The sequence below is a fragment of the Podarcis erhardii genome, assembly GCF_964252035.2.
Source record: "Podarcis erhardii genome assembly, chromosome: 3".
NCBI lineage: Eukaryota > Metazoa > Chordata > Lepidosauria > Squamata > Lacertidae > Podarcis > Podarcis erhardii.
Genome location: NC_138507.1, coordinates 71,196,674 through 71,220,504, shown reverse-complemented (window position 1 = coordinate 71,220,504; position 23,831 = coordinate 71,196,674). Strand labels below are relative to the sequence as shown.

At 41.3% G+C, this 23,831-nt stretch overlaps 1 protein-coding gene across 3 annotated transcripts in view; it reads left to right on the top strand.

Annotated features, from left to right (window-relative positions):
• PRKN (parkin RBR E3 ubiquitin protein ligase) overlaps positions 1-23,831 on the top strand; it is a 643,936-nt gene that overhangs the window by 376,943 nt on the left and 243,162 nt on the right. The window lies entirely within an intron of this gene.

Here is a 23,831-nt window from a genome sequence, read left to right as displayed (position 1 = left end):
GTATTGATGTTTAAGTTTGGATAAGCTAAAACTGGTCTTTAAAACGATCTAAATTAAATGAAAATAAGGTTTGTAAAAATAAATTGAGGAAATGGATGAAAGAGAAAAAATAAAATAATAACATGTTAAAATAAATTATCAAGTTAAAGTTGAGAAATAAGTAAAAAGGATTTGCTGAGCTAATAATTTGAATTGGAATACAAGAAGGGGAGGTGTGAGGAGGTCTGAGAAGCAAGTTAAAAGAAAATAAGCAATTGAAATTTTATGTGTTTTTATTGTTTTAAGTTTTGTATTTTTGTATTTTTGGTTTATTTTTGTTTTTGTGTTGTTATTGAAAATGCTAATAAATATTCATTAATAAAATAAAATAAAACCTCAGCGCCTAGGACTTGCCGATCGCATGGTCAGCGGTTCGAATCCCCGCAGCGGGGTGAGCTCCCGTCGTTCGGTCCCAGCTCCTGCCCACCTAGCAGTTCGAAAGCACCCTTAAGTGCAAGTAGATAAATAGGTACCGCTTTATAGTGGGAAGGTAAATGGCGTTTCCATGTGCTGCTCTGGTGCCGGTTCGCCAGAGCAGCGTTGTCACGCTGGTCACGTCACCCGGAAGTGTCTGCGGACAGCACTGGCTCCCGGCCTCTAGAGTGAGATGAGCGCACAACCCTAGAGTCTGTCAAGACTGGCCCGTACGGGCAGGGGTACCTTTACCTTTACCTTTACTATGTAGTTTACATTCTGCTTCTTTTTTGTTGTTCCTTTTTCTGTTCCTATTTTAAGAAAATCATGTTCCACAAGTTATACAATTAAGGATTTCTTCATACAGATTCAATATGCTTTCAACAAAGATAGAAGGTTAGATCTTACAAATGCTACAAGGTGCCTAACACATTACATTGTGGGACCTTGGCAACCAAAGCTTTCCAGACTTTTCATGTTGGTGACACACTTTTTAGACATGCATCATTTTGTGACACAGTAATTCAGTTTTACTCAGTAAACCAAACCCTTTCCAGCCAGGAAGAGAGCGGGGAGCATTCATGCGACACACCTACACACTGCAGCCAACACACAAACGTGTCACAACACACAGTTTGGAAAGCTCTGTTGTAAACCATCATTCACCATTAAGCACCCAGTCCAAACCTAAGCTAAAAAAAATAGGACCAAAAATAAGGTATTACAGTACCACAAACTCTTTAATGGTGTTTGCATGCAATCTTACTTTATTTAAAATAAAATAAATAAATAAATGCAAAGTTAATTTTCTATTTTTTTCCTGTTAACCTAATGGAAGTAAAACTTTAAAAAACTGAAACTCCAGGTTAATAACTAGGTTGGCCATGCCCACTTTTTAAAAAATAAGGTCTGCTGGCCCTCCTGAATTCTGCCCGCCCCCCTTGCCAGCAATAGCTGCTTGGTGCTACTGCCAATGATCTGATTAAGACAATGTACATGCAGACCAATGAGGAGTTTCTTTTTGGGGGGCTGGGATTTAAAAATATATATATATTTGGGGAGTTTGAGGTGGATGGTGTACTGTGTTAGATGAGGTGACACAGAGTTTAACATTCTTTCTATTTTTATTATAAGCTTTGGCAAATAGCACTGTTTCCAGGGGCATGGTAGGGTGTTGTTGTTTTTTAAAGCTGCCTACCCCTCCCCCCAAAATGTTGGGCTTTCTTCTCTGCCTTTCCTGACACCTCTGAATACCCCATTCATGTTCCCCTGTTTTAGCCCATGAATAATTTTGTGCCTGCCGTCAGCTGTCCTACTGCTGAGCTTCCTACTCTTAAGCTTTCCAACTTCCTGGAACCACTTCTATTTTCCAGTACAGATCTTCCTGTTACCGTCCTCTGATCATTTTTATCCAAGCAAAACAGGCCTGTCATTTATCCCACAGAAGGCTGTTCATGAATACAACTATTGCCCATTTTATATTTCCTAACAGTTAGAATGTGATTTCTCCAAAGGACCGCATGCAGAGTTTCATGATCAAGTAGGGTTTAAAATGCAGGTCTCAAAAATTCAGAGTCCAACTCCTTATCCTTTACATCACAGTCCATCTCTGCCCATTGTTCGTCTCCATTCATGTGTTCAGAAAGTATCATCACAATTGCTTGCTTGAGTTTTATTTATTACCAGTATTCAGAGGAATCAGAGAGCTAACATTTCTCCACTCTGTGACTTCCTATAATTCAGAGCATTCTGGGTTTTCCCCAACTGTTTCACCAGCATCTCATCTCATGCATCTCAAGCGGAAAGACAGGGTCAAATGTACGCCTCTAATATTTTCTTCCAAAATCTTTCCATTACATCTGGCCTATCATCCTTTCCATTACATCAGGATATAAAAGAGTGCTTCACTGAAGCTGTGAACAATTCCTGCCTGTTTCATTTATATTTGAAAGTTAGATAATTTGTTCCCTTTTGTATTTGCTTCTAGTGTTTGACTAGGATGACCTTCTTCTTTTTCTAATGTTCTGGATGGACAGGCATCTTTCTCCTAATTTGTCCAAAACTGCTTCTGTGAAAATAACCTCTTTTATCCATTAGAATGTTAAGCCTAATTAATTTAGACAAAAGCAAGATGTGTAGCTACTTAACCTGTTAATATGCTTTTAGTGAATGAGAGAAAATTATATAATCATTAAGAAGGCATATTTTTGAACATTTAAAGATGAAGACAGAAGACACCATAAATATACATTTTTGAAAAGCAGGGACAGAGGTAGTTTGCAGAGAGGAAGTCACAGGAATGCTTCCAAATCTTTTCCTTTATTTTCCCTTACTATTTTTTATTCTTAGCAAAATCAGGAAAAAGAAAATGTTTTTGTTTTAGTTTTTAAAAACTTCTCCGTGTCGTATTGGTGAATAGTGTTTCTAACTTCTACCTTCATGTTCAGATGATAAATTGAGTGAAAAGCATGCAACTGTGTTTGCTCAGATTTTTTATTTATAAGGTTGGCAAACTGTTTTTTGTTTCATTGGAATGTAGCAATTAATGGTGTGCGTGTATGTTTATTTCTTCATAGTATAGGATCCTGAAACCCCTCATGAAACCTTCCCAGAGATATTGAACAGCTTGCTGGTCCAGATAACATTGAAGGAGGGGAGTATAGGGCCCCTAGTTTGATTGGTGATGGGGCCAAAGAGCATAATGGGTTAATAATGGGTTCTGCTGCTGGGTCCCCCCCCCCCCGTTTCTGCTGCCAGCATTTGGGGCAGAAGAACCGGCATCCTTATGTGGGGCTCTGGGGTTAAAGCCCTGGGAGCCACCAAAGCAGGAGGGGTTCCTATTGCAAGAGGTGGGGATGAAGCCCACGGTAATGTTCACACACATGTGTGAAACTGCATTGCATCCTATGGCATACTCCTTGGTTGTACTTGAATCTGGCCTCTTCTCAGTGTTTGGCCCAATTAATTCCAGCCACATGTCAGTGTTCTTCAGGTCCCACCTAGAGCAAGGGTAGTTAGAAGCCCTCTTGCAGAACTTGACATCATACCCTATGGCGACCATTAATCCCAAGGTCTCAATTAGCTAACTTCACCATTGCTGTTGGTCGTTCTTCCTAGGCCCTGGAATTATTCACCCAGTGGCATAAGTAGTTGATGGCCTACTTTTTCTGCCAACACACCTTTCTGTGCAATGCATCACTGTTGGTGTGAAGCTCTCAGATTCACTACCTTATCTTGTTCCTTCCTTGCTCCCGAGCCTCCCTGAATAGTAGGGATGGAGAACCTGTGTCCCTTCAGCATTGCCAATGGTCATTCATAATGGGAGTTGTATTCCAATGACACAGTTCAAATATATAAAAGGATGTCACATAGAGGAGGGAGAAAGGTTGTTTTCTGCTGCTCCAGAGAAGCGGACACGGAGCAATGGTTCCAAACTACAAGAAAAAAGATTCCACCTAAACATTAGGAAGAACTTCCTGACAGTAAGAGCTGTTCGACAGTGGAATTTGCTGCCAAGGAGTGTGGTGGAGTCTCCTTCTTTGGAGGTTTTAAGCAGAGGCTTGACAACCGTATGTCAGGAGTGCTCTGATGGTGTTTCCTGCTTGGCAGGGGGTTGGACTCGATGGCCCTTGTGGTCTCTTCCAACTCTATGATTCTATGATTCTATGATTCTATGACACCTGAAGGGCCACATACGCATAGTCCTGCTGCATAGTTTATGCATGCATAGCTTTTACTTACCAGCTTGTGTTACCTACTCTTCTCTGGCACATCTTACCTCTTTGGGCTCTTAACCTAACATTAGGCCAGCCTCCAGAATACAACAGATGCTCCTTCTGGCAATGGCAGAATTAGACTGAGGCCCATCCCTCCTCCATCACGCCAGATCCCAGACGCTTTTATTCTTCCCCAGCTTGGACCCACAGGGAGAAAAGCAGCACTAGCCATGCTGTGGTGCGTCTTTCCCCTACAGTTCTCTATCCTAGATCACACTATAATGTGACAGTTGCTGGAAGTCAACCCAGTTACTGCTGAAATCTCTTGTGACAGCTATTTAACACCTAATCAAGTGCTAAGCTGATAAATAATGCATTTCTTGGCATCATTCAGACCTTAATAAACATTGTAAAGAGTTTAGAGTTCCCAGCTTGTCTTTACAACTTTGCACCATTGCAAGTCCTGTTAGCTTTAAGTCAGTTGTTGATAAAATAGTTTATTCTTTCAAGAAGGATCAGGCATAATCAAGTATAAGCAGTCTGCTGGCTGTGATAAGCAGCCGGCATATTGCAAAAGCATTATTAACAAAATAAAATCGTAAGAGTCATATAAAGCAATTATATAAAATGTGGATGTTGCCCAGAGAAAACAGCTAAATGTTTCCAAAGAAGATCAGAAGTATTTTCTTACCACATAAGCTTCTAATACATAAATTGCATACTCAGGCAGCTCAAACTAGTCTTGTTTTGCCAGGCAGCTGCTACACCAAGCAAATGCCAGTGTTACTGAAACTTCTTTTGGCTTTCTTCAAAATTTATCCACTGTTTCCCCAAGCACGAGTCACTAAATTTGCTTCAAATGTTACTTCAGATAGAATGTTTTGGCTAATTAAGTATGTACAACTAGGGTTGGGTGAATTTGTCAATTTTTTATTTCTCTCAGTTTCGCACTTTTCCAGTCTTAAGTTCAGTTCCCCATATTTCCATAACAGTTTGTGATTTTTTTTTAAAGAAAAAAGTCCTCAGAAAAATTCATCAACATTTTAGTGCAAATTTCTCCCAGGCTGCAATAGCCATATCAGTGATGGTGGCCAAGTGAGGGACAGACAAACAAATAGATTGACAGATGAGCAAGAAACATAGACCAATGTGTAAGCATGCAAAAAACAAACCGGGGTGGGGGCTTATATTTGGGGGGGGGAGAAGGGAGGATGTTTGTGTGTAGAAAAGTTGAAAGTATAATAGAAAAAGGAAATTAAACAATTTTTTACAAAGAATTTTAGGTTAAAAATGAAAGTGGAGGCAAAATGTTATAAATAGAATAAGAGTGGGAGTTCAAAATTAAAAGGCAAGGATAAATAATGAAGTTAACTTGAAAAGGTGAAGTTAAAGACTTAAAATTAACTAAAAATTTAAAAAAATCAGTTAAAATTTATTTTAATTTTTCAAAAAGGAAAAAAATTAAAGGGGTAAAAAGAAACAAAAACAAAAAACCCTTTATTTATATATTTTAATAAGGCTCAATATTTTTTTTAAAAAAAACTTAATAGTTGAGCTGTCTCACAATAATGGTTTAAAAATGATGATGATGATGTGAAGTGAAGACAAAGGAGCTTGAAGAATGATGATCTGACACATTAGACTCCCTCCACCCTCGAGTTCTTATATGTTCCTGTGTTGAGTGAACTCAGATTAATAAATACACATTAGGGTAGAGAATATTAACAGCAAAAAGGCTACTGTTGGTTTGCAGCTTCTGAGAAGTGGGTGGGGCTATGAGAGAAGAACCTATCAGTCATTTTAGAGTTCACAACAGCAAATATTTAAAATGGGGTATTAAAACAGAACAGACAGCCATGAGGACAGATCTAGCCGCCCCATTTTTAGTCACTTTCCCCCTGCCCCTGATTACACCCAGAAAAGATTGGTTCTAATAGCATAAATATACATGTTTCAATCTGCAGCTCTGACAAGCTTCTTTCATCATGATGTTGAGAAATCCTGCTATGCCAAAGCTGTGTCTCTGCTGAATAAACTGCTAATTGTGTTGAACTGTGTGGTTTGTGTTGTGGTCCTCAGGAGACCAGGCTAAAATCAACAACCTCATTTTTCATTAGTGACCTAAGCTACTATGGGAATGCAGTTCTGAAGAACAGAAAGCTGTAATGCTTGAACAGCACAGTGCTGTAGACGGCCATTTCCCCCTCACTTTCATTTTCCCAATGTTATTTTTGTGCATTCCTCAAAGAAATTGCTAACTGTGCTCAAAGAAATATTTCCGTTATTTTAAAAAAAATAGAGTAAAAACAAAAATTTTACTTTAAAAAACGAAAATCAAGAGCTTGGCATTAAAGAAATGCCAAAACTGTAGTGCTGATTCCACGAAACACAATGAGTATTTAATTTGCTTCAATGGGGTTAATTAAATAGGGTTGGATTGGTTTTTTAGTATCTGTCCTAGGTTGAAACATTGTCCTTCATTTTTCCTTGTTAGCTTTTGGAGGACATTTTTGGGAGGAGGTACTATAAAATGAAATTTAAAAATGGGGGAGATTAAATTAAGTATTTTTTTAAAAAATAAATGTGCTCATTGTGCTCTAGCAGTGTAATTCCTTGGGTTTCACACCTCCCCCCCCCCCTTTCTGGCTTGCTATAAGTTCAGTCTTTCTGGTATTTTGATTCTGGCACACATACATTGTACATGCAGGGATGCTTGAGAAATTCTTCATTTATTCTGGTATGAACTAACTAGATCCACAATCCTAGACTCAGGTGCATATTAGAACTTACCTATCCACTAACACTCATCAGACATTTTAGTGATGAACATATGAAAGGACCATCAGCAATGGCTTTGGCAGACTTGCCCTCCAGACGGGCAAGGCAGACCCCTGGACCAGTGTGTGATGAGCATCAGGACGTACAGCAACCTCTGTGGTAATGGGAACATTGCTTAACCTATCAACATGTGTAGGGCATCCTTCGAAGTATCGTAGATTGCACCACAGGTGGGATGTGTTGGTATCTAGGGAGCAGGCCTAATTCACTCATTCACAGTAGCCGCTTTGCAAATCCAAAATGCCTGAAAAGAGCTACTGGTTTTTGCACTTTGTGACTGTTCCAAAGTTTTTTTGGTTTAAAAACTCGGTCAGAATGTGTAGTTTGAGAGAAAATGTGTTTAAACAGAAGTATTTTCATCATTTTTAAATATATATTTTTGGTGTGCCTGTTTTTTAAACACCCATGATTTTATGTGTGACCACTAATAGTGCTTTCCTATATGATCTCAGGTATTGGCTTGGGATGTACAGGACAAAGAGATATTTAAGGTATCCTAGGCCTAAGCCGTTCAGCTGAGGGCTTTGCCTTTGGTGAATGTACTGCTATCTGAATACTGCCATCCTAGAGGCGCTTCTGCATGTACAAGTCCACCATACCGTTCTTAACAGATTCAGCATGATGGGTTAAGTCTATGTATTTTAGTAGGAGAGTTAAGCATATGCTTAAACCTAACATTGAAATCAGTTGCTTAATTTTGGCAAGGTTGTCCCTTTTATATTACAACAGTATTTTTGTTTAAGCATATAGACTGCAACTGAGCATAGCGTTTAATGTGCTTACATGTATTGAAATTACTTACATTGATTTTAACAGATGCAAATTGGAGCCGCAGGATATGAAAAAGAACTGAAGTAAGAGGTTTAAGGACCAATATCAATCAATGCTTGATTGTTTAACCTGTATGTGTTAGGTAAAAAGCAGCAATGCCATTTTTCTGTTTTGATCCTAAATTTCAGTTGGGAGTACATTTGTAGTTTAAAAAATGCACCCTAGAAATGTTTTGTTAGAATAAATCCCCCGCAGCAGTTTATATGTGTGTGTGTGTCTACACATACACATATATATTCCCCTTGTACCTTTTAACAGTGTCCTAGACAAACTAAAATAGACATATAAATGGAAAGTGAAGAGGATTTCCAGGCAAAGGAACCAGTATACATTATTCATCAGCTGCTTCCTCTTCTGATGTTTTGCTATTTCCTTTCTTCCTTAGCAGAATAAAGAATATTAGAAGTGGTATCCACACTGCCATTTTTGCTTTTGTAGCTTCAGTACTGCAACAGGAAATCTTTCAGTGAGGGAGGAGTCACAGTGAGTTAAGAAAATAACAAATGCTGGGCATTCAGAAGCAAACATTTATGATACCCAAACAGATTTAAGCTCTGCAGTCTTTTTCTCTGTTTGCACAGAGACCCTTGGACATTCATAGGCATCTGGGATAACTTTTATCCTGTGTTATTGGAGCATAACAAGAAGACTATTTACTAAAACACAGCTCACTATGAGATTTTTTATTTCTTAACTTGAGGATGGGTCAGGGAGAATCACAACTCTAATCAAAATAAAAGAGGCTTCCTGGTTCTGATGAAGCTACCAGTTCAACTTCTGGACTTTAGCTAAAATTTACATTTTCTACATTGTGCCTGTTCCTTTTGTTTCTGTTTCCACATGTTCTGTCCATAACCTTATAGAGCAATTTTGCATGAGTAGGTATATGAGGGACGCGGGTGGAGCTGTGGGTTAAACCACAGAGCCTAGGACTTGCCGATCAGAAGGTTGACGGTTTGAATCCCCGCGACGGGGTGAGCTCCCGTTGCTCAATCCCTGCTCCTGCCAACCTAGCAGTTTGAAAGTACGTCAAAGTGCAAGTAGATAAATAGGTACAGCTCTAGGGGGAAGGTAAACGGCGTTTCCGTGTGCTGCTCTGGTTCACCAGAAGCGGCTTAGTCATGCTGGCCACATCACCCAGAAGCTGTACGCCGGCTCCCTCGGCCAATAAAGCGAGATGAGCGCCGCAACCCCAGAGTCAGTCACGACTGGACCTAATGGTCAGGGGTCCCTTTACCTTTTTAGGTATATGATAATTTATTCATATAGAAAGAAGAAACACATAACATAAACAACAGCTTCACTTTCAAACATCAGGTGTCAGGGATAGATTAATGAGAATCAGAATCTTGAATTTAAGAGAGAGGACTGGTGACCCTTCCTCTAAATTTGGATTTATCAATCTGTTTTGCCTCCATTGCGCTATCACTTCCCACCCATTCCACTTCAACACTTCCCCCAAGTTGAAAGGTGTCACTTTTGGTGGTCAGAAAAATAGTCGAGTGAATCCTAATGGCCCAGACTGAGCATCTCACCTACTCACAGCAAAAAGCTGTAAAGTGATGCAGAGAGAACCAATGTGTTATTTAAATGGCTAAATATTAACATTTATATTTGTAATATGAATACAGTTTTCCATCCTCCTGGCTTATCAGTCCTCTTGGACCCAGCCTGATTCATAGATTGTCTTGAAATCAAAACCAGGTATCAGGCTTATTTTCAATTTTGATACCATTGACCATGGTATCTTTATGAGCAATGGGTATTAGTGTGATGGGTATTAAGGCATTTATTTTATAGTGGTTCCAATCTCTAAGGTTGGTTTCAGAGGACAGCCACTTTTTAATTCATTTACAACCAGTCAGACTGCATTATTTGCTAGTTATTTTCTTCCTTGAGAGTACTTAGCTATATCTCTTGATGACTGATTGAAAGGGGTGAAACTAGGCCTCATTTAGCACTATTGAGCTGTCAGGCATCCAACACAGCTTGGGTTCTGGCTGTCTCATGCAGGTTGCTCCCTGGACAACCAGAAGCTTCAGTGGTTGCTTTCCAGTTCTTACAAAAATGTGTCAACATGCTGGTCCCCTGAAACTGCCTGCTTATTAACCGTGATGCCCAAAATACCTTCTGGGGTGTTATTTCTAATTATTCTATCTACTTCTTTCCTTTGATTCCTCACTTTGTTAAGAACCAGTTCATCATGTCATAAAGTAGTTTTCCCATATCTGGGGGACCTGTTGTTGGGTTCTCAACTCCCATTAGCCAAAGCCAGCATTTCCTAATAGAAATGATAGGATCTGCAATCTAAGAACATCTGGAGAGCATCAAGTCATACAGAGATACTGGAAACTTCTTTATGAATATCGTACATTTTGCATAATGGTGGTGGTGGGGAATGAGGAGGGGGAGATAAGCTGCTAACATATTTTTCTTCTAGGTAAATAATTTTTTACAATATAAGGAAATCATAGGATTTTTAACTAGTCCAGAGGAACAAGAAAAGTCCTGCTGGCATAACCCATCACTGGCAACCTTGCCAAAGTCAGCATCTGGAATCCAAATATCAACTGTGCCTTTGGATTTCTCCGTCCCCTTTTTTTGAGCAGCAAAATAGGATGTCATGACTAATTGAAAATAGATACTCATAGCAGCAAGTGCCTCTGATCGGTTATGGTGTGAGCCAAGCAGGTTGCCTTGGATCCCCACAGCTGCCTCTTTACCGAGTTCCCTGTTACTCCTCACCTAGGGTCTTCTAGAAAAATGTACAGATGTGGTTAGGTACAACCTTGCTGTCTGAAAAGGAACACTGTCCAATGGATAGGCAAGCCAATCCACTTGTGTTCATGTCACACTTTAACCATAGTTTCATTAGTTCAAACTGCTTGTTTCTCCATCCCAGCTCCTCAGGTGATCTGTTTTCTGAGCATTCATACTGATTTGTTTGCATAAAGTTTGTAGAAAGCTAGACAACATTGGGTATTTATTCAGCATTCAGTCTGGTTTGTTTGCAGGGAAGTCAGATGATGCTGCATTCCACACTTCCCAGTGCCTATTCTTGTCTCACCCCTTATGACAAAAGCCCCCTTCTTTGGGGGAAGCAGGCTTCCTGCATAAGAGCTGCAAATCAACTTTAATTCCCCAATCTGAATTTTGCTGGCTTGTAATTGAAACCCATCTGAAAGTAGTGATCACCTGGAAGCACACTTAGCCGTGCTTTAGAGTCCAGCTCTCCACTTTGCTGTGAGCACAAGCATGACAAAAATGGTAAAGCACTTTGTATGTGAAATTGCTGCCAGTTCCAGGCTTTGGATGGCTCTTGGGCAAACTTCTCTCTGTGGGTCCCACTTCTTGGGGGAGTTCACCTCATCCACATCCCACTGCCCATTTATTTGCTTCTCCCAGAGTGAGAAGAAGGCAAGGTGTGCAAACATCACTGCTCCTTCTATGAATAGTTCTCCTTGCTTGAAGAAGGTATATTATGAACAGGCAGTGATCACAGTGAGAAGGAAGAAAGCCTCAGGGCTCCAGTGATTGGCCATGGTGCAGGCTCCCTGGTGGGACTTAGAATCATAGAATCATAGAGTTGGAAGAGACCCCAAGGGCCATCGAGTCCAACCCCCTGCCAAGCAGGAAACACCATCAGAGTACTCCTGACATATGGTCGTCAAGCCTCTGCTTAAAGACCTCCAAAGAAGGAGACTCCACCACACTCCTTGGCAGCAAATTCCACTGTCGAACAGCTCTCACTGTCAGGAAGTTCCTCCTAATGTTTAGGTAGAATCTTTTTTCTTGTAGTTTGGAACCATTGCTCCGTGTCCGCTTCTCTGGAGCAGCAGAAAACAACCTTTCTCCCTCCTCTATGTGACATCCTTTTATATATTTGAACATGGCTATCATATCACCCCTTAACCTCCTCTTCTCCAGGCTAAACATGCCCAGCTCCCTTAGCCGTTCCTCATAAGGCATCGTTTCCAGGCCTTTGACCATTTTGGTTGCCCTCCTCTGGACACGTTCCAGTTTGTCAGTGTCACACTGTTGGCTCATGTCAAGTTTGTGGTCAACCAAGACTCCTAGATCCTTTTCACATGTACTGCTCTCAAGCCAGGTGTCACCCATCTTGTATTTGTGCCTCTCATTTTTTTGCCCAAGTGCAATACTTTACATTTCTCCCTGTTAAAATTCATCTTGTTTGTTTTGGCCCAGTTCTCTAATCTGTCAAGGTCGTTTTGAAGTGTGATCCTGTCCTCTGGGGTGTTAGCCACCCCTCCCAGTTTGGTGTCATCTGCAAATTTGATCAGGATGCCCTTGAGTCCATCATCCAAGTCGTTGATAAAGATGTTGAATAAGACCGGGCCCAAGACAGAACCCTGTGGCACCCCACTAGTCACTCTTCTCCAGGATGAAGAGGAACCATTGATGAGCACCCTTTGGGTTCGGTCAGTCAGCCAGTTACAAATCCACTGAGTGGTAGCATAGTCAAGTCCACATTTTACCAGCTTCTTTACAAGAATATCATGGGGCACCTTGTCAAATGCCTTGCTGAAATCAAGGTAGGCTACATCCACTGCGTTCCCTTCATCTACCAGGCTTGTAATTCTGTCAAAAACGAGATCAGGTTAGTCTGACATGACTTATTTTTCAGAAATCCATGCTGACTATTGGTGATCACAGTATTCCTTTCTAGGTGCTCACAGACTGTTTGCTTAATGATCTGCTCCAGAATCTTCCCTGGTATTGATGTCAGACTGACTGGGCGGTAATTATTTGGGTCCTCTCTTTTCCCCTTTTTGAAAATAGGGACAACATTTGCCCTCCTCCAGTCTGCCGGGACTTCACCTGTTCTCCAGGAATTCTCAAAGATGACTGCCAGTGGTTCTGAGATCACATCTGCCAGTTCTTTTAATACTCTTGGATGCAGTTCATCTGGCCCTGGAGACTTGAATACATCTAAACTAGCCAAGTATTCTTGTACTTTCTCCTTAGTTATTCTGGGCTGTGTTTCCTCTGCTGAGTCATTTGCTCCAAATTCTTCAGGTCGGGCATTGTTTTCTTTATCGGAGAAGACTGAGGCAGAGAAGGCATTGAGGAGTTCAGCCCTTCCTGTATCCCCTGTTTGCATTTCACCATCTTCTCCTCTGAGTGACCCCACTGTTTCTTTGTTCTTCCTTTTGCTACGAACATACCCATAAAAGCCTTTTTTGTTGCTTTTAACCTCTCTAGCAAGCCTGAGTTCATTCTGTGCTTTAGCTTTTCTGACTTTGTGTCTACACGTGCTGGCTATTTGTTTGAATTCCTCTTTGGTGGTTTCCCCCCTTTTCCATTTTTTGTACACATCCTTTTTTAATCTTAACTCAGTTAAAAGTTCTTTAGATAGCCACCCTGGCTTCTTTAGGCACCTTCCATGTTTCCGTCTCATTGGTATTGCCTGAAGTTGTGCTTTTACTATCTCCCTCTTAACAAACTCCCAGCCATCATGAACTCCCTTTCCTTTTAGTATTACTGTCCATGGGATCTCACCCAACACTTCCCTAAGTTTTATGAAGTCGGCTTTCTTAAAGTCAAGAAATTGAGTCCTAGTATGCTTGGCTGCTCCTTTCCGCTGTATAGTAAACTTCAGAAGAGCATGATCACTCGCGCCTAATGATCCTTCCACTTCTACCCCACTAACCAGGTCATCAACATTGGTTAGGACCAGATCTAAAATGGCTGTTCCTCTTGTTGCTTCTCCCACTTTCTGGACAATGAAGTTGTCTGCAAGGCCAGTGAGGAATCTGTTTGACCTTATGCTCTTGGCTGAGTTTGACATCCAGCAAATATCCAGGTAATTGAAGTCCCCCATTACTACTGTCTCCCTTCCTTTTGCATGCTTGGCCATCTGTTCCAGGAAGGCATCATCTATGTCCTCCGTTTGGCTTGGGGATCTATAGTAAACTCCCACAATGAGGTCACTGTTATTCTTCTCTCCCTTAATTTTGACCCAAATGCTCTCACTTTGGCTTTGAGGTTCTAAATCTTGGATCTCTTCACAGGTATACACATCCCTGACATATAACACCACTCCTCCTCCTTTCTTGTCGGGTCTGTTTCTCTGAAATAGATTGTATCCCTCCATTATTATATTCCAGTCGTGGGACTTATCCCACCAGGTTTCAGTGATGCCTATTATGTCATATTTAGTTTGCTGTACCAAGAGCTCAAGCTCATCTTGTTTATTACCCATGCTTTGCGCATTAGTGTACAGATATTGAAGTCCATTAATCATTCCCCTGTGTCTCTTATTTAAGGATTTTTTCCTCCCATCAGTAGGTCTGCGTGCTGTTTGCTCCATTTGGTCTATGACATTTGGATGATCATCTTCATCAATTGATAGACTCCTACCTTCAGGAGCACTGTCTCCCTCCCCCACATTAGTCAGTTTAAAGCCCTCCTGATGAGGTTTCTGAGATTTTTGGCAAAAACATTCCGCCCAACCGTTGTGAGGTGCAGCCCATCACTTGCCAGAAGTCCATCTTCAAGAAACTGCAGTCTGTGATCTAAGAATCCAAACCGTTCCTGTTTACACCATTTGCGAAGCCAGCTTTTCACTTCCACTATTTTTCTCTCTCTCCCTGGGCCACGTCGTTCAACTGGGAGGACAGATGAGATGACAATTTGTGCATTTAATTGCTTCAATTTCCTGCCCAGAGCCTCATAGTCTCTTTTGATCTTCTGGAGGCTATTGCTTGCAGTGTCATTGGTTCCCACATGAACCAAGAGGAAGGGGTATTTGTCAGTGGGTTTTATGATTCCTTGCAGTCGTTCAGTTACATCTTGGATCTTAGCCCCGGGAAGACAGCACACTTCCCGAGACATCTTGTCAGGCCCACAGATCACTGCTTCTGTTCCCCTCAGTAGGGAATCCCCTATCACCACTACACGCCTCCTCTTAGGTTTGGTCAGGGTTCTTCCGTGAGCTGTTCGTTCCAAGGTCGCCTGCACGTTCCCTGAGGACTGACTTTGCTGCTCGTCTTCATATACCTGATCGACTGTAATGAGGGAGAGATCCTCAAATGGAGTCTGCTCTTCGTCTTCCATGCTAGGGGAGAGGACCTCAAAGCGATTGTGTATTTCTAAACAATCAGAGCAAACCCTGGGCTTCCTACTTCTTTGAGTCACGTTTCTCCATATATCTGGCTCCTGTGTTGGTGAACTAGCCTCCTTCTCAGGGGAGTCCCCTGTCTCCTCCTTGGTGGAGACGGTGTGCTCTGTTGCTTCCAAGAAGAGCTCCAGCTCTCTAATTCTTTGGAGCGTAGCTACACGTTCCTCCAGTTGCTGGACTTTGCCTTTTAAGAGGACAATCAACATGCAATTGCTGCAGGTAAAGCTGCCTGCAACCTTTGGCAAGATGGCAAACATTGTGCAGGAACCGCAGGCGACTGCAGCTGTTCCCTCACTCTCCATCTTGAGAACGTGTCATTGGGGGTGGCTACAGCGGTCCTCCATCATAAGAAGCGTGCAGACAGGACAAATAACTTCCCCCCCCAAAACCCCTAGGTCTCCCCCAACAAACGTTTGAGACTAGCTCCCCTAAATCTAAAAGATGGATCAAACTGCGCGTGACGCTGCCCTGCAAGCTCTGATAAGCTCCTCCCACAGCTAATCACCTACCTCAACAGAAACCCTGCCCCTTCTGACCTTTGCACAGGGAGAGCAGCTAATCAGCCACAAAGAAACACACACACAAGAAAACCCTTTTTGCTCCTTCTTCAGCTGCTGCCCTGCAAGCTCTGACTTGGGCCTCAATGATATGTGAATGACCCCTAATGAAAAGCAAGCTGAGATATTTGCTGTTTCTTCACTTCTTTAAATATGCTTCTATCAATTTACATGCATAATAAGCTTATTAGAGACATCCTGATTCAAGTTGAATCTCACTAATGTCTCTTCCTCCCTTGAATACAATACTGTATATGTCATAAATATACCACGAAAATATAAATGTAAATATAAACATCCCACAGAAACTCTAAAAAAATCTCTTCTCTGTGAAGGTAAGTATACAATATGCTTAATAATAGGTTTTTTAAATAGAAATCTCTCTTTATAACCACATATAATAAATTCCAATCCCCATTATTCCCAGTTTTTTCTTAATATTCTTCTTCCTGGCTATTTTCTGATTTATCTTCTGATCGCTTCGTGAAATACAAATCACTGCTGTTTTCTCATAGTTGTTTTTTAGACATGTTCTTCAGTTAACTTCAGCAGCATCCTTTAAATGTTTGGGCTGAATGTTGAGGAAAGAAAGAGAACAGGGAATAATTGAATTATCTGACATTAACTTCATGCTCTGTCAACTATGAGGAGCAGAGGTAATATGCATTAAAAGTATAGCGAGGTTAAAATATTTCACAAACCCATGATGTTTGATTTCAGGTTCCTTGGTGAATTGCATTTTTCTTATTAAAAAATAAAACAGGACAATGTCTTTTGGACATTAGCCCCATCTAGAGGTAGAATTTAATGTTTCTGTCAACTTCAGTGCTTGGGAATACCATTGTACTAATGGGAGAAATAGTATCCAAAAACACTGAAAGGCTTCTGGCTATGGTGAGATGCTTTATTTCAAAATTGATATAGAGTTCTTGTTTCTTTAACAACTCTTCTGTCTGATGGAAGTTCCACAGGTGCAGTTTGCTCATTCTTAAGGGACTAGAAACCCTGTTCATCTTGGATTCTTATAAACCTAATGAATACTACCCCCCTACCCCCACAAACTAAACAAACAAACAAACAAACAAACAAACAAACAAAGAAGGGTCTACTTTAAGTAGTTACATTGCCTGAACATGTCATATTGGATTTGTAAAAGACAGTAAGATTACTAGAAACTCAAGCACAGATGTGCCTATATGTGAAAGTCAGACCCAACCCTCACTTTTCACCTTTGCTGTCCACTTAGGGTTGTCAGGTAACAATGCTGCAGTGAAAGTGGAAGCAACAACTTTCTCTTGGCCTTTCAGCCCCAATGCTCTGTTTTTAGTATATGATATAGGGAATGTGCACAGCCACCTTGAAGAGGCACAGCCTTCACACAATACTTGTCCCCAAAGAAGGTTTGCATTGTGTTCTGAACATCTTTTTGAGGAAGCTGGAACATGTGGATGCTTGCTGACACATATCTTGAATACTGTGAGAGGACACTTGTATTGCCATCCATATGTTACTGCATACATTATTTGTGTCTGCTACAAAGTTTAACCATGCTTGTAGTGATCGAAATTCTCACCTCCTAAATAACCAGCAGAAAAGGAGCCAGTTGTATCTACCTGAACACATAAAAAAATAATCTAGTAAACATTTGAATGTACCCAAGTGTGTTCTAGTTTGCTGAGACTGCTAGTGCTGCTATTTTATATCTAGAGGTCTTGTGTTTTACATAATGATTTGTTGTTGTAATATTTTGTGTTCTAACACGTTAGGAGTCAGCTTGGGGGAGGAGGTGACCTGATAGGATGCTGATAAACAATCTCTGTGAGAAACAGCAATGCTTGAAATTAACCACAGCCCTAAAATATACTTCCAGAGTGTTTCTCATTGGAGTAGCCAATATATAGCCTTCTATATGTTGTTGGGCTTCAGTTCCCATCAGCCTCAGTCAATATGGCCAGTGGTCAGGGATGATGGGAGATGTAGTCCAACAATAACTGGGGGGGGGGGGCACCAGCTTGGCCGCCCTGCCTCTTGTTTCATATTCTTTCCAAAGGAATTGTGAATGTTGCAGTTCTGACCTTACAGGTCTTTTTCAAAGTGATGTGAAAAGCAGCTCCCTGCTTGACACTGGAATTGAGGACATTCCAAAGCTGACACCTTTGTTATAATGACACAAGGGAGAGGGAAAAAGGCTATTCTAATAAAACCCATCAAGTTGAGATTCATATGGGCTGCCTCTCTCCTGCTCTGTTCCCATGACATAGTCAAACTGACAGTTCAGAGCTCTGTCCTGCTTGCTTTGTGTCTGATATACATTCACTATGAAGCGCAGGGGACAAAAGTAAAACCTCTAGCTTCTGGCTGTCAGAATGATAGAAGCAGAAAAGCGTGGCAGCCTAAGGGTAAAGAGAGCGAGAGAGAGCGCAGGAAAACAAATGCAAATTGAGATTAGCTGTTTTTGAGATATGTTTCGAACACTGGTTATCCTGATGTACTTGATTTGGTTTGGGGGGGGGCAGTGTCACATGAGAAAAGGTGGCGCCTTCCTATAGAAGAACACCATGCTTTCTAACAGCTGATAAGTTTGCAGGTGGGGGCTGAGGTCACTTGTAGATAATTATGAAAACTTAAATAATATACAGCTTAGAGAATTTGGATGTTACCTCTTCAGTGGTCAGTCATAATACCTTTGACTAGCAATGCCCATAGGGGAGTGCCAATCCTTATGCAGCCAAATGGCACCACACACACACACACACACACACACGGGGTAAACCAGAGGTTTGCAGAAATACAAGGAGACTAACACCCCCTGAGTTCAGCATGGCATAAGTTCTGGCATGTCTGTTTAGGATTGCAGCCTTGATCAGTGAGTGTTTACACAGGTTTTGTGAAGCATAAAGAAACTGGCTTCCATGCTGTCCCCGTGTTCCCATTGTTTGTTTTCAGCCTTCATTTCTCAATCTAAACATCTGAAGTTCAGGCCTGATAGGATCACGCTCTCTGACATAGAAGGCATGTCTGTCTGATCTGTGTTGAAGCTAGTCATTACTTAGTGGTCAGGAAAGGCACTTTGCACATGCCCTCCATAGCCTTCACCAAAAGCCCTGGAACCTTTGGTGGGAACAGACGCTAATGCTAGGGAAGGAAAAACAAAGCATCATTATTTATTTTTTGGTTTATTTTCTGTTCTTCTACATCTCCTTAATAGAAAAACAAGGTGACCTCCAATCAAATAGCAGTGCAAAAAGCTGCAGAAAAACAATGCAAATAATCCTCAGCAATGAAACAGAACTTTAACAATCACATGATCAGCTCAGGTCACTTAGTGCTTTTCTACATAAAAAGAGTTCCTAAAAACTGGAGGGTTTCTTGGGAAAGGAAATTGCATTAAACTGGGACAATCAGTGAACTGCTCTGTCCCTTTGTCACCCTAGTGCAGTGGTTCCCAGTTAGTTACGGTAAGTACTGCAGACCCCCAGTTTTACGAAACTCAAGCCATGGACCCTACTTCTAAAAAAATTCATATTGCTATAGTAGCTTTTGTTATGTGAATAGTGCCACGGACCCCCCTGGGTGGGTTACATGGACCCCCTGGAGTCCTCAGACCACCAACGGGGAATCACTGCTCTAGTGTAACACTCTAAGATTGAATATAAAAATCCAGGAAGGTTCACCCAGGGACTGGCACATGGGAGCTGTCCAAGGTTTGTAGGTTGCAGACCGTATAGTTTTTTAAAAAACAAACAGGGATGATTTTAATTCTCATGTGAACATTAGTAGTATGCATTTTCACTACCTGTGTGTATGTGTGTGTAAAAGAGTAGTGCAGCAGCCTGTTTGGCAGTTTCTGCTGCTCTCGAGTCTACATCACTGTCGTATTAGTCTAAGCAGAATGGAGCAGATTGTTTATTTTGGTTCAGCTCTGCTTCAGGCTGTAACATCAGATGTAGCTCCTACAGTGACAAATTCTAATTGCAGTGTCACAGATTAAACAAGGGCACAAAGGAGCCCCGCAAGCCTTTTTGCCCTCGTGGGAAGGAAAGGATTCTGTCGCTTTCTGTTTGCTAAAATTATTGTTGGTTGCATGACCCTGTGTGTAAACAGTCAAAAAAGAGCCTGGGTTTCCATATTCAAAGCACTGATTCTTCAATCCTCAGAAATATATTATTCCCCCCTGACCCCCTCACAATCCCCACCCCCTGGGTAAGCCTCTATATCCTTTAGATTAAAATTTTCTCAGAACTGCTACACGGCATAACATGATGCATTGGTTGTTCTGTATGAAATTGTTACCATATTGCTAAAAATTTGTGTGATTTATAATTACCTTTACATATCAGCTAACACCTGAAAGTTTAATAATTTCATCATTAAAATTAAAGCGAAGCAGAGGATTTATTTTTTTTAATTGCCCTTGTTCATGCTCACCCTGTTGACATAACTGAAGGTGTTTTCTTCTTACTAAAGAAAAGGCCTGCCAGTTCTAACAACCACAGATAAGCTTTCTGCCTTTGAAATATCTATGACTCGTAATGTGAGTGACCTTTTACTATAAAAGTTGTCTGTATAAATAACTAGAGTAAACATGAAGGTAAATGCTTTCAAGGTCTAGGCAGCAGGGGTTTTTTTGCGGGGGGAGCCTTGGCTGAGATTCCATTTAGTGCCTCTCAGAAGCAAACATACAGTATTAACTGTGAAGGAAGAACTATGGTCCCGTTCAGCAGACCAGGTTTACACAAGTGGGTTGTACTCAGCTATAGTATTACTTTCTCTCCGGGGATTTAAGCAGACTAGTTCCATGTAGGTCTGCAAACTCTGACATTAATCAATGCATTGCTTTAGGTGTGAAGAAATCTGCCACAGCTTCTGTTGGTTTCTCCTTCCCAATTCAAAGCACTTTCCAAAAGTAATCTCCAGAGAGTTGAAGGACAATCCCCCACCCACAGAGCAGAGTGGAAGGAGTAATTGGCAGAAGTTGCCTCCTCTCCACTAGCAGCACATATAGTAGGATGGAACCATAGAGCTGATCTCCTGACACTGGAATTGCTGCTGCCTACCCAGACAGGCATGGGGTGGAGCAGCAGCAAGCTTGGTGCCAAGCAGGTGCAGTAATGGGAGTGTCAGACTGGCAGCAGTGCTCCTTCTGGTGCACCTGCATGGTCCCAATGTTGATGTTGCTTCTGGCCCACCTCAGTCAACAGTGATACTGATGTTGGGAGGACAGCTTCACAGTTCTGCCCCATAACACATGGTACTACTGTCCCTATCCTCTACCGTTAGTAGATGCCTCCACTGGATCAAAGGCCGTTTTATGAGTGCAAAAGCACCAGTTGGGTTCTACCCATGCAACAGAATGTCACCTACTGATGTCATAGATCAGTGCTTCAGGCTGACACTTTAAACAGCTCATTTGAACACTTCATATTGTGAACTTGTTGTGATTTTGTAAACTAAAATTAGGTAGGCAGAACCAAGACTGTGGGTCATATCAGTGGCCAGAAGTCTGTACTATTGGACAGGTCCTGTTCCACAGTAAAGTTACTAAAAATGTGCACACTAATAGTGGCCTTCCATATCTGTTTCTAGTGAGGAATATGGAACTGAATAAATTATCAAGCATGGTAAAAGTTATTCATATTTGGTGGGAATACAGAGATGGAAAAAACAAAAATTAAAAACAGCCACAAAACAGGACATTTTTTAAAACTAATGTGGGTGTTGTGGGGGAGAGATACAGAAAATTCCCCAACCCTTGGATGGCCTAGTTCCTTTTCCTTCCATTCCTGCCCACACCTTTTATGTTGCAGAAAACTTCCTGGCTGGGGGAAAAAAACTGCAGGTGACTAGGTTGCTCTTTATTTCTGCAGTGTGTCAGCTGGAATGATGATATGTCATTATTTAGCATCATTCCAGATGCATTGCTGGGGGGAAGGATAGCAGATCAGGCTGATCAACATTGTTCCAACAGATGCATTACTGGGCAAAATGGAAGGCTATTTGGCCATCACCATCAGCTGCTTTCAGCTGCTTCAAATGGCTGGGGAAATTTCTGTGAAAACAAACAAATAAATAACCGCAACAACAACAGCAAGAAAAGCAAGTAAGAAATTGATAGGAAAAGTTTCTGTAGTTCCACCTTTACTGGTAAACCCCCCCCCATACTTTAACTATATAAAAACTTTCCCCTATCTCTGAGAATTTTAATGAAGAATGCTATTTCACAGGTTGTAGGTGGGGCTGCAAAAGTCGGAATGCATCTCATATTTGATAGCAATTAAGTCTTTCACGGCAGCTTGCACAACTGCTTGTTTATTATGGTAAAGTTATGTTTGATTTCACTCCATGCCATGGGAATATATATGTTCCTCAAGTTAATACAAAAGCTCAGGTGCTAGTGTCTATTCTGCGGTGCTGTAACTATTGTTTTTGACTAGGGATGGGATTTTCGGAAAATCTCAGTGTCAAACTTTTCTGCACAGATGTTTTCTAATTCTTAACTTGAGAAGAAACAAGGTTTTTTTTCAAAAGTTCCTCTAAAATTATGAACTGTTTTCATTTATTGCATGCAATATTATACATATAATACTATAAGCCAGAGGTTTTCAACCTTTTTGGGTCCTCAGCTCCCTTTACCATCTACATTCTTTTTGCGGTGCCCCTGTGAGCCAGCAGCCCCTTTTTGAACACACTCCCTTATCGAGTGTTCCCTCAGCCTCATCTCCTCTCCTCTTTCCTTAGGAGTCCTCTGGGCAGCCGCAGCTGCCACCCCTGGTCTCTGAGCTGCACCCCTCAGGCCCCAAAGAGAGGTCCCTCCTCACACTGCTCCACAGGGTCCTGGGAAGCACTCCCTGGCCAGCCCCAGAAGTATCATTCACCTGAGGAGCTTGTAGCCAGGGCTGCTGCAACAAACAGCTGTGCAAGCCCTTGGGAGGCATAGATGCGAGAGGACATCAGAGGAAGCGAGGAAAGGAAAGAGGAACAGGGGCCAGTGTTGCCCGCTGCACCCCTGACTATCATTCAATGCACCCCAGTGTGCCACGGCACACTGGTTGAAAACCACTGCTATAAGCATTTAAATTCCAGGTTTCCTAAAGAAACTAGCACATAAACGGAAACATACAACAATGCATACAGCTGTTTAGAAAAATTTATGTATTAATACTTATGGAGTTGTGCTCCAGTACTACAAGGGGCTTGACTCTTTCATATGTAGTATGTGTGTGTATGTGTGTTTGCATACAATTTTGCAATCTTTATTTTCAATGGCAGCACCCAATAAATTTTGACAAAAGCAGGCACTTAAATTCTGTGTATAAATCCCTTTACAACTGATTTCTCCTCCATCCTAGTTTTGATTTTGATTTACTATAAATAGATATCTTACCAGCAGCCTTCAAGCTCTTTTAGCTTGTTGTTTTTATCTATCTTTCTGTGATTCCCTAGTACTGTAATATAAATAGTTTGTATTATTAGACACTTGTATGGATTTTTTCCCTTTTAAGTACTCTTTTTAAGCCTACAAACAATAAATAAATACATTTCCCCACACCGAAATGACTAAAATAGTTCAGACACCCTCCCAGAGTTTCTTTTTTGATGGTCTTGTCTTGCCAACAAATTTGAGTTCTGTCTTTGTAAGAACATTCCTAATGCAAGGCAACACAAAGAACTGATGACTTATTGTAAGCAGTAGAGATTGTGTAGAATAGCATGGCCAGGGGCACAGCAAAGCTGGTGGAGGATTTTTTCCCCCCAGCTGGAAAGGAAAGTCAATTGAAGCTACATTCAGCACATATGACGTTGTGCCCCAATTATGGTAGAATTGCTTGTTGAAGTATTTCACTGCCAATTGCAGATATATACATATAGAGAGAAACCATGTTTTATTTCTTCCATTTTAGAGTGTTTTGTATTTGTAAAGAGCTTTCCAATCACTTTTTTAAGAGAGACACAAATGCCCCCCTTCAAATAGTAGATGTCACTATTCCCCCCTGTTTTTGTGATGCCCTGTAGAATGGAGGGTTGTTGAAATCCTGTTCTCAATTGGAGGGACCCCCCTAAACCCTAGAAATTAATAAATGGTAGGATATTGATTATTTGGGATGTGAAGGGAGAAACACAAGCTGCAGAGGAATTCCTGAGCTAACCCATGGAAAAAAACAACGACGATCTGGCCAAGGTAGGGCCATTAAGAAACAATACATGGCCATTGAGAGCCATTGGCAGTGCAAGACAACTGACCTTCCCCCTTTGCCCTGATGTGTGAACAAAGACTGGGGGGGTGGAAGGTACCCA